Here is a 10,558-nt window from a genome sequence, read left to right as displayed (position 1 = left end):
CAGGTGTTTGCGATCTTTAGATAAGCTATCTAGCTGATCTCCGGCTAGCTGAAGTAGTCTCAGCCTGCTACTTCTCTGCCATCTTGACTCCTCCCCCTATTTCTGAGCTTTCTATTCTGTTCCATTGATGTGTGTATCTTCTTTATACCATTAAATACCCTTTATATTACTGTAACTTTATAGTGTAGCTTGAAATGTGGAACTTTGATAACTCCTGCATTGTTTTTTCTTGGGATACCTTTAGCTATTTGGGTTTTTTGTCTTTCCATTTAATTTTAAGAGTGTTTTTTCCACTTTTCTAAAAAATGTCATTGGAAACTTGATAGGAATTGTACTGAATCTATAGATGGCTTTTGGTAGTATAGACATTTTAGTGTTAATTCTTTCAATCTATGAACACAGAATACATTTCCATTTATTTGTCTTTGATTTATTTCATCAGTGTTTTGCAGTTCTCAGAATAGAGATCTTGGTTAAATTTATTCTGAGGTAAATTTTGGGGGGAGGGGAGAATGCTATTCCAAATTTGGTCATTTTCTTAATTTCTCTTTCTGATACTTTACTGTTAGTATCGGAAACTACAACAGAATTTCGTATATTGATTTTGTACCCTGCAACTTTACTGAAAAAAAAATTTTACTTCTATTTTTTTGGTGGTGTCTTTAGAGTTTTCCATATATAATGCTGTATTATCTGAAAATAGTTATAATTTTAAAAATAGTTATAGTTCAATTTCTCCCTTTTTAATTTGGATGTCTGTTATTTCTTTTTCCTGGCCAGTTGCTCTAGCTAGGACTTCCAAATACTGTGTTGAGTAAAAGTGGCAAGAGTGGGCATCCTTGTTTTCTTATTCATCTCAGAAAAAAAAACTTTCACTTTTTCATATGACTATGAAGTTAGCTATTGGCTTGTCATATATGGCCATTATTATATTTATAGCCATATTGTTGAGAATTTGTATCATAAATAGATGTCAAATTATATCAATTGTATCTATTAAGATGATCATAGGGAGTTTTGCTTCATTTTGTTAAAGTGGTGTAGTATGTAGATTGATTTGCAAATGAACCATCCTTTCATTCCTAGAATAAAACCCATCTAATCATGGTGTATGATCCTTTCAATTTATTGTTGAATTCAATTTGCCCTTTTTTAATGATTTTTGTCTGTTTTTGTCAGTGTTATTGGCCTGTAATGTTATTTTCCTCTGGTGTCTTCTCTGGTTGTGTTATCAGGGTAATGCTGGGCTTGTAAAATGAATTTGGTACCATTATTTCCACTTCAATTTTTTAGAAGAATTTGATAAGGATATGTATTAAATCTTTGAATCTTTGGTAAAATTTACCAGTAAAACTATCTGGTCCTGGACTTCTGTTTGTTGCAAGGTATTTGATTGCTGATTCAATCTTCTTACTAGTAATTGGTCTATTCAGACTTTCTATTTCTTCATGATTCAGTCTTGGAAGATCATAAAATTTTAGTAACTTATCCATTACTTCTAGGTAGTCCAGTTTGTTGGTATATAATTGTTCACAGTAGTCTGGAATTATCCTTTTTATTTTTTTTAATCAGTTTTAATTTCTTCTCTTTTATTTCTGATTTTATTTAAGCCTTCTCTCTTTTTTCTTAGGCCAGCTAAATGTTGGTTAATTTTGTTTATCTTTTCAAAGTACTATGTCTTGGTTTCGTTGATCTTTTCAGTCTCTATTTTTTTTTTCCTCTCTGATATTTACTATTTCCTTCCTTATACTAAATTTGGGCTTCACTTGTTTTTTTCATATCTTTAAGTGTAGTTAGATTGTTTATTTCAGATTTTTCTTGTTTTCTTTTTGTGGTAGGCCTGTATCACTGTAAACAACTCTTAGAACTGTTTTTGGTGTATCCCATAGATTTTGGTATGTTGTATTTTCATTTTCACTTGTCCTATGGTATTTTTTTAAATTTTTCTTTGATATCCTCATTAGTGCATTGGATGTTCAGTACCATATTTTTCAATCTCCATATATTTTTCAGGTGTTTTTAGTTTTCTTCTTGCAATTCATTTGTAATTTCATACCTCAATGGTCAGAAAAGATGGTTCAAATTTTTTGATATTTTATGTTTATTGAGACTTGTTTTCTGTACTTACATATTATCTATTCTGGAGTATGTTTCATGTGCACTTGAGAAAAAAATAAGTTCTGTTGTTTTTGGATGGAATGATCTGTATATATTTCTTAACTCCCTTGTATAATATGTTGTTTGAAGCTGATGCCCCCTCTGACAAAGAAAAATAAAGTAAAATAAAATAAAATTTAAAAGCTAATGTTTCCCTATTGATTTTCTGCCAGATGATCTGTCCTTTGATGTAAGTAGAGTATTAAAGTCCCCTTCTATATTGTAATGCTGTCAATTTCTCTCTTTAAGTCTGTTAATATTTGCTTTACATATTTAGATGCTTCTGTGTAAAATGGATAGTTTCAAATACTATATCTTGTTGGGTTTCCACCATTTATCATATAAGGCTTATTCATCTTTATTTTTTATTACATTCGTTGCTTTAAAGTCTATTTTGTCTGATACATGCTAACTAGATTTTGGTTTCCATTTGCATGAAATAATCTTTTTCCATCCCTTCACTTTTGGACTTTATGTGTCCTTACATATGAGGTGAGTCTCTAGCAGGCAGCATATATAATGGTTTTGTTTCTTAATCCATGCCGCCACATTTTGTCTTTTCATTGGAGAGTTTAGTCCATTTACATGACAAGTAATATTTTTAAAAAGATTTTATTTATTTATTTATTTGACAGACAGAGATCACAAGTAGGCAGAGAGGCAGGTAGAGGGTGGGGGGAGCAGGCTCCCCATGGAGCAGAGAGCCCAATGCGATTCGGGGCCTGATCCCAGGACCCTGAGATCATGACCTGAGCTGAAGGCAGAGGCTCAACTCACTGAGCCACCCAGGCACCCCTACATGACAAGTAATATTGACAGATATGTAGTTATAGCTATTTTGTTAGTTTTCTGGCTCTTTTGTATTCCCTCTCTTTTCCTTATTTCTTCTCTTTTATTCTTCTCTGTGGTTTGATGATTTTATTGTTGTGTTATTTAGATTTGTTTTACATTATCTTTAGTGTATGAATATAAATTTTTACTTTGTGGTTATCATGAGGTTCACATGTAACAGCTCACATCTATGAGCCTGTTTTAAGTTGATTCCAAGTTATATTTGAACACATTCTAAAACTTCATTTTTATCCCCCACCATGTTTTATGTTTATCATATTACATTATAAACCTTTTTATTTTGTATATCTTTTAGCTAGTCATTGTTGTTATCATTATTTTTACTTTTATCTTGTAACCATCATACTAGTTTGATAAGAGTTTAACTCCTTTACTACATATTTACTTCTACCCATGAGATATTTACTGTAGTATGTGTTCTTATTGCTAATTAGAACCCTTTCTTTTCTGCTTAAAGCAGTTCCTTTAACATTTCATGTGGGGCTGATTTATTGGTGTGGACTCTGTTAGTTATCTTTGTCTGGGAAAGTCTTTATTTCTCCTTCAAATCTGAATGATATACTCACTGGGTAGAGAATTCTTTTTCCTCTCTGCACTTTAAATATATCATGTCATTCCATTCTGGCTGGCAAAGTTTTTGCTAAAAAATCTGCTGATAGTTTTATGGAGGGTTCCTTGTATGTAAAAGTTGTTTTTCTCTGCCTTTTTTTTTTGAAACCATAAAACAGTTTTATTAAGGATAGTACACTCTCAAGGTGGGAAAGCAGACAGGCCCAGAAGTGGCAACTGCTGTGAGCCTTCAAACAGGCCCAGAAGTGGCAACTGCTGTGAGCAGGTTCTTGCATCATGGACTAGGTGGTTTTTAATCCAGGATGCTTCTAATCATCTGGTGGACTCTTCTCTCAGATTGGGAGGGACTCTTCCCAGATGAGGGACTCATCTGGAGGAGTCTTCTCTCAGATTTTGACCCTCTGAGGTTTGTACTGGAACCATTGTAGCAGCCTTCCTGCATAAAGGGGACTATAACTGCAATGTAAATGCATTATAATGAAGGTAGGGGTTGTCCTGTGGCAAAGGTGGAAGAGGACAACACATGATCTGTACCTCTGGCCCTTGGTCTGTAGCCCCAGGGTCTTGGAAACTACATGGTCAGGATGTAGTAAGCCACAAAATCAGGATATTGTGTCTTCAGACTTCTAATGTATAACTTATTTATCACCATCCTTGCCTCCAGCTCATGTCTAACTAACTGCCTACCCTATTATTCCCCCTCCAAGCACTTGGGACTCTGAAATCTTTCAGGTCAAGGGATGACGTTTCCTTGGGGTGTCCCTTCCACTGTTCATATTTAGCTTCCACCTAACATCTCCCCTGCTGCTTCAGAGAGCTTGAGCCCACTATTCTTGCTGTCAGGTGAAAGGAATTCCCAAGTGTGATGTCCATTCAGGGGTCCCATGTAGATGGAGGTGTTATGAGTAGAAATGATCTGGTAGCCTCAATGTTTGGATGCTTATTTTGAGTTTAAATGCTTCTTGTCTGGGAGACACAAACTTTACAGTAAATTGAATAAGGATGGTCCTGCAGAAGGAGAGCTATTATGGAAATTAAGAGCCCCAGAAAAGGAAAGAGGCAGCCATGATAGCCAGGATTAAAAAAATATCTTTTTTTTTTTTTTTTCAATTTGACCATCCTCGGCTATCTTGATTATGAAACACCTAAGCATTTTCTAGAAAAGTTTTTTTTTGTTTCTTTTTTACAGAGACCACATGTGAGTTGGAGGTAGTAGAGGGAGAGGGGCAAGAGAAGAGAATCTTAAGCAGACTCCACACACATTGCAGAGGATGAGAAGGCTCATTTTCACAATAATGAGATCATGACCTGAGCCAAAATCAAGTCATACACTTAACTGAATGAGCCACTCACCCAAGGCAGCCCTCTAGGAAGGTTTTGTTGTATTATACCTTGATATTTCAACTGACCCCAAAACATTCTTCTCCTAGTAATGAATAGGTTCCTCCACTTTTAGCTGTAAAGACATAAGGGCCTGACAGTTCTCTAAGACCATAACTGCCAAGGAGTTAATCTGTATCTGGGTGACAGAGAAAGTAGCTGCAATGTCCTCATTTGTTTTGGACAGGGATTTAGATAGATAATAATAAATTTGGTGGGAGGAATGGATACTATAGCTTCCTATGGTCATTCTTGCAATGATGATGAGAGACAAGATTCCTAGTAAGCTAGGTATTAAAGGCACAGTCTGTTTGGTGTGTCTCAAACCAGTGGTAATGGGAAGGGGTATAGGGACTGATCCCTCAAAGTAGGAAAACTGGAGAAGGACATGAGCCAAGGTGCAAATCCCTGTCCAGTTTGTAGGGAGGAAAGAATAACCCTGTTGCTGGCTGACAGTAGGAGGCACCCACGGGAATGATAAAAGACCCTCAGCTATCCAATTAGTTAGGGACCTATATCTCCACAGTAAATTTATGACTTGTATTGCCAAAGAAACAGTATTAAAATATGGGGCCTCAGAGGAGGAAGGAAAGGGGTGGAAGAATTTGACTGACAGCTTGCCAATGATCAGTCTCTTCTACCTGGGCTAAGTATAACTTTCCTTTGGTGGAGTTAAAAAGAATCAAGATACCATGTTCTAGGAACTTGCTTATGAGGGGTTGGAGTCCTTGTCATGCCTCAAGGGGATAGGGTATTGTCAGTTATTAGCATTCTTTAACTCTATTAACAGAGGAGTGGTGGTGACCACTCATTCTGGAAACCCATCATCTCATATCTTAGGGTCTACTAACAAAACCTCTTCTAAAGAACTGGGGTCCAGAATTTCTCCAATTACTAGGAGTTGTGGAGTGACTCTGGTAACTTTGGTTCCTCCCAGAATGAGCCTAGCTCCTCATTTGTTTAATATACCTCTTCCTACCAGGGGACAAGGGCACTCTAGCATAACCAGGAAGCGGTAGGAAAAGCTCTAATCTTTCCATAGGCAAAAAAAGAGGGGGATGCTTTAAAGGCTGAGTTATTAGTTTGCCTGATACTTCCATCATTTTACAAGAGTCTTTTATTTTAAGACTTTATTTATTTATTTAAGAGAGAAAGAGTGAGAGAGCATAAGAAGGGTAAGGGTCAGAGGGAGAAGCAGACTCCCCACTGAGCAGGGAGCCCAATGTGGGACTCAATCTTGGGACTCCAGGATCATGACCTGAGCCGAAGGAAGTCACTTAACCAACTGAGCCACCCAGGTACCTGCATTTTTAAAAAAAGATTTTATTTGTTTATTTGACAGACGGAGATCACAAGTAGGCAGAGAAGCAGGCAGAGAGAGGAGGAAGCAGGCTCCCCGCTGAGCAGAGAGCCCAATGCGGGGCTCAATCCCAGGACCCTGGGACCATGACCTGAGCTGAAGGCAGAGGCTTTAACCCATTAAGCCACCCAGGTGCCCCTGGGTACCTGCATTTGGCAAGAGACTTAATCCCAGAGAATGAGGTCAGGACAGAGTAAGTGGCCCCAGTATCCAAAAAGAAAGTTGTTCTACTTGCCACATCCCTCTTTATACATGACTCCAGTCCACTGATGGTTACTTCTTGTGGGAGGTGGTGGTGATGGGAGCAGAGGGCCCCTTCATCCATCACCATCAGCAGGGCATCAGTTTCTGATCACTGAGTCTTTTGACCTTGGGGGCAGTTAGCTGTCCAATCTCATGTCCGCTAACACTTAAGACAGGGTATTTGGGGGGACTTGTGCTTAATAGGACATTCCCACACCCAATGGCTAGTCCTACAGATCAGGCATTTTCCTGATCTCTTTTCAGGACAGAGTTGGATATCCTTGGAGTGGGCTCGGTCCTGTGGGTCCACTAGCAATTGGGTCTGCCTTACCACCTTCCTTTGGTCCTTCTCTGAATAACTGACTTCTCCCTTTGGGTTCCTGTTACAAAAGATAGGAGTTGCTGCTGAAAGGAATTCCTCAAGAGCGGTGACTGAAAAAATTTAAAAAAAAATTTTTTTAATTCTCTCTTTTTTTTTTTTTCCAGAAAAAAATTCCGATTCTCTTACTAGTTTTTGCAGCCTCCACCTGATATCTGAAGCAGACTAAGAAAAGAATTTGTCTTTTAGTATTATCTGTCCCTCAAAAGACTAGAGATCAAGGTTAGTATATTTAGTCACAGACTCTTTAAGTCTTTCCAGAAAGGTGGTTTCCATTTGGCTTCTGTCTGACTGTAGCTGTCTTAAAGTAGCTGATGGATTTTTGTCAGCTGACTTTAACTTTGCCTTAACACAGACAGTAGTCTCATTCTCATGTCTCTGAAGGTTGATTATAATCCCATCCCAGATTCATGGGAAGGACAGCAGTACCTCCTATTGGGTTTTTGGTATCAGAAAGGTGAAGACTATTAGCATAAACCCTGGCTTCCTTAAGAACAATTTTCCTTCTTGGTCGAAAGTCTGTCTTAAAGTGGTCATCACATCTTTCCAAGATAGATCGTAAGCCAAGGTCAAATGCTATAAGACCTCTAGGTAACCATCCTGGTTACCAGAAAACTTCCCCAGATTTTGTTTAATCTGTTCAACTCTATGAAAGAGAAAGGTTTTGAGTAACCTGAAGACAAAGCTCCTTGGCCACTTCAACCACAAGATGCAGCTTGGGGTGGGAAGCCCCTGGATATGTAAGCAGTGAATGGCGAGGGTCACAGGTTGGGAGACATGGATACAAACCAGCTGGCCTGGAAGGAGGGGAAGAGGGAGGAATAGAGGGTAAAGAAGATGGTTTGGGCAGTGCCAGTGCCTTCTGAATTTCCTCCTCACAGAGGGACTTAGCATCTCTTGTTTGGGTGTCCCTTGGCAACTACAAAGAAAGCCATGGGAAAATCTGTGGCACTGAATGTGTTAAAAGACAGGCTAGAAGAAGAAGGTCTGATTGCTGGGGATCAGAGGCTTCATTCAAGAAAGGACTATAGTGAAGATGGTTGTGGCTGGCACAGATGCAACAAGGAAATACATGATAGGAAACTTGAGATGATGAGGTGAGAGACACACAGACTAGTGGTCCCCAGCAGTAATAAAGAAGAGGGTTAAAATAATGAGTTAAAACATTCTCAAGAAAGCATGGGATAGATGGGGAAGGCTGAGAGGACATTCCTTGAAGGTGATGGTCCTCTAGAAATCCAAGTTTGAAGTGGTTGGGGAGATAGGAACCAGCCAAGAAATGGGGCAATTCAAACTGTTGTCCTCTAGAGGAGGCAGATAAGTAGAGTCAGAGGCAAAGTGATTTAAATCACACCACCAAAAGGTGGCGTGCAAGCTGGTGCAGCCACTTTGGAGAATAGTGTGGAGATTCCTTAAGAAATTAAAAATAGAGCTTCCCTATGAACCTGCAATTGCACTCCTGGGTATTTACCCCAAAGATACAGATGTAATGAAAAGAAGGGCCATCTGTACCCCAATGTTTATAGCAGCAATGGCCACAGACGCCAAACTGTGGAAAGAACCAAGATGCCCTTCAACGGACGAATGGATAAGGAAGATGTGGTCCATATACTCTATGGAGTATTATGCCTCTGTCAGAAAGGATGAATACCCAACTTTTGTAGCAACATGGACAGGACTGGAAGAGATTATGCTGAGTGAAATCAGTCAAGCAGAGAGAGTCAATTATCATATGGTTTCACTTATTTGTGGAGCGTAACAAATAACATGGAGGACATGGGGAGACGGAGAGGAGAAGGGAGTTGAGGGAAATTGGAAGGGAAGGTGAACCATGAGAGACTATGGACTCTGAAAAACAACCTGAGGGTTTTGAAGGGGCAGGGGGTGGGAGGTTGGGGGAACCAGGTGGTGGGTATTAAGGAGGGCACGTATTGCATGGTGCACTGGGTGTGGAGCAAAAACAATGAATACTGTTACACTGAAAAGAAATTTTTTTAAAAAGTGGCAGCATGAAAAGGATTGTGTCTCAGCTCTTGGCATGGACACAAGAAAAAGTTAGAGATCAAGTGCCTGAGGTGAAAGCAGCAAACTGTTTGATTATGGACATTACACTCTCAAGTTGGGAGAGCAGGCACCTGCCTCTCTTGCTGGTTTTAATGTTATCTCTTTATATTTAGACATTTATATTATAATGTGTGTTGATGTGGGTCTCTTTGGGTTCATCTTGTTTGGAATTCTGGATTTGGAGGATTTGAAGACTCCTGGATTTCCATGTCTCCTTACTTCCACAGGTTTGGGAAATTTTCAGCCATTATTCCCTCATATATTTTTTCTTTTTTCTTTTTAAAAAAGATTTTATTTATTTATTTGAGAGAAAGAGAAAGAGAGACCTGAGAGCAAGGTGAAATGTAGAGGGAGAAGCAGACTCTCCACTGAGCAGGGAGCCCAATGTGGGGCTCAATCCCAGGACCCTGGAGGAGCTAGAGGCAGATGCTTAACCAACTGAGCCACCAAGGCACCCTGACCTTCTCAAATATTTTTTCTGCCCCTTTTCCCCTTCTTCTCCTGGGGCCCCAATAATGTGAATTATTCTGCTTAGTGTTGTCCCATGGGTCTGTTACTATATCTTCATTTTTTAAAATTCATTTTACTTTCTGCTGTTCTGTTTTTGTGAGTTTTATTTTTCTGACTTTCAGATCACTGATTTTTTTTCTTCATTTGTCTGCTATTGAAACTCTAAAATTTTTTAGATCAGTTTATGTACTTCTCTGCTCTGTGTCTTCTTGTTGGTACCTTTTAATTTTTTATATTTTGCTGAAGCTCTCACTGTATTCATTCATTCACCTTTCATGTTTGGGAAGCCTTTTTATGACCATTACTTCAAACTCTTCTTGATGTAATTGCTTGTCTCTCCTTTATTAAGGTTTTTTTTTCCTGGGGTTTTATGTTGTTCTTTCATCTGGAACAAATCCTGTGTTTTCTCATTTTGCTTGACTCTCTATATCAGGCAAGACAACTGTCTCTCATAGTTTTTAATGTTGGCCCTTTTTAGGATGTGAACTTTATTATTTATCCTTGTCCTAGTTCTTAGTTGTCTTTCAAACTGTCTGTTCAATTTTTTGAGGCCCCTTTGTGCCCAGAAACACAGCTCCCCTGGCCACCAGAGTCCAGCACTCAAGGGACATCCTCTGTATGTGCTGTATATACCCACTTCTTTTAGGGGACTATGGGGGGTGGGGGTGAGGTGTTCATCTACTGCAGGAGTGGCATAGTTGGATAGAGTGCTTGTCAGCATTCTCTGACAGTGCTACAGGAGTGGTGTGGAGTGGTAGGCATTAGCAGGTAAGGATAAGAGTGAAAAAATTGTACTTGCTAGCACCAGTGCTAACAAGGTAGAGGGAGAACATAAGAATGGCATCCATTAGTACCTCTGTCCCTGTAGAGATTTTCAACAGGCTTTTGATCCTCTGGAAAATGCATTAAGATGAGCAAATGAATCTCCTTCACATGTGATCTAGCTTCTTTTTAAACTGCTCCTTTTGGGGGTACCTGAGTGGTGCATTTGGAAGTATCCAGCTCTTGATTTTGGCTCAGGTCATGATCTCAGGGTCCTGGCG

This window comes from Mustela nigripes, chromosome X (assembly GCF_022355385.1).
Source record: "Mustela nigripes isolate SB6536 chromosome X, MUSNIG.SB6536, whole genome shotgun sequence".
In the NCBI taxonomy this organism is placed as follows: Eukaryota; Metazoa; Chordata; class Mammalia; order Carnivora; family Mustelidae; genus Mustela; species Mustela nigripes.
Note: the sequence above shows the minus strand (reverse complement) of the source record.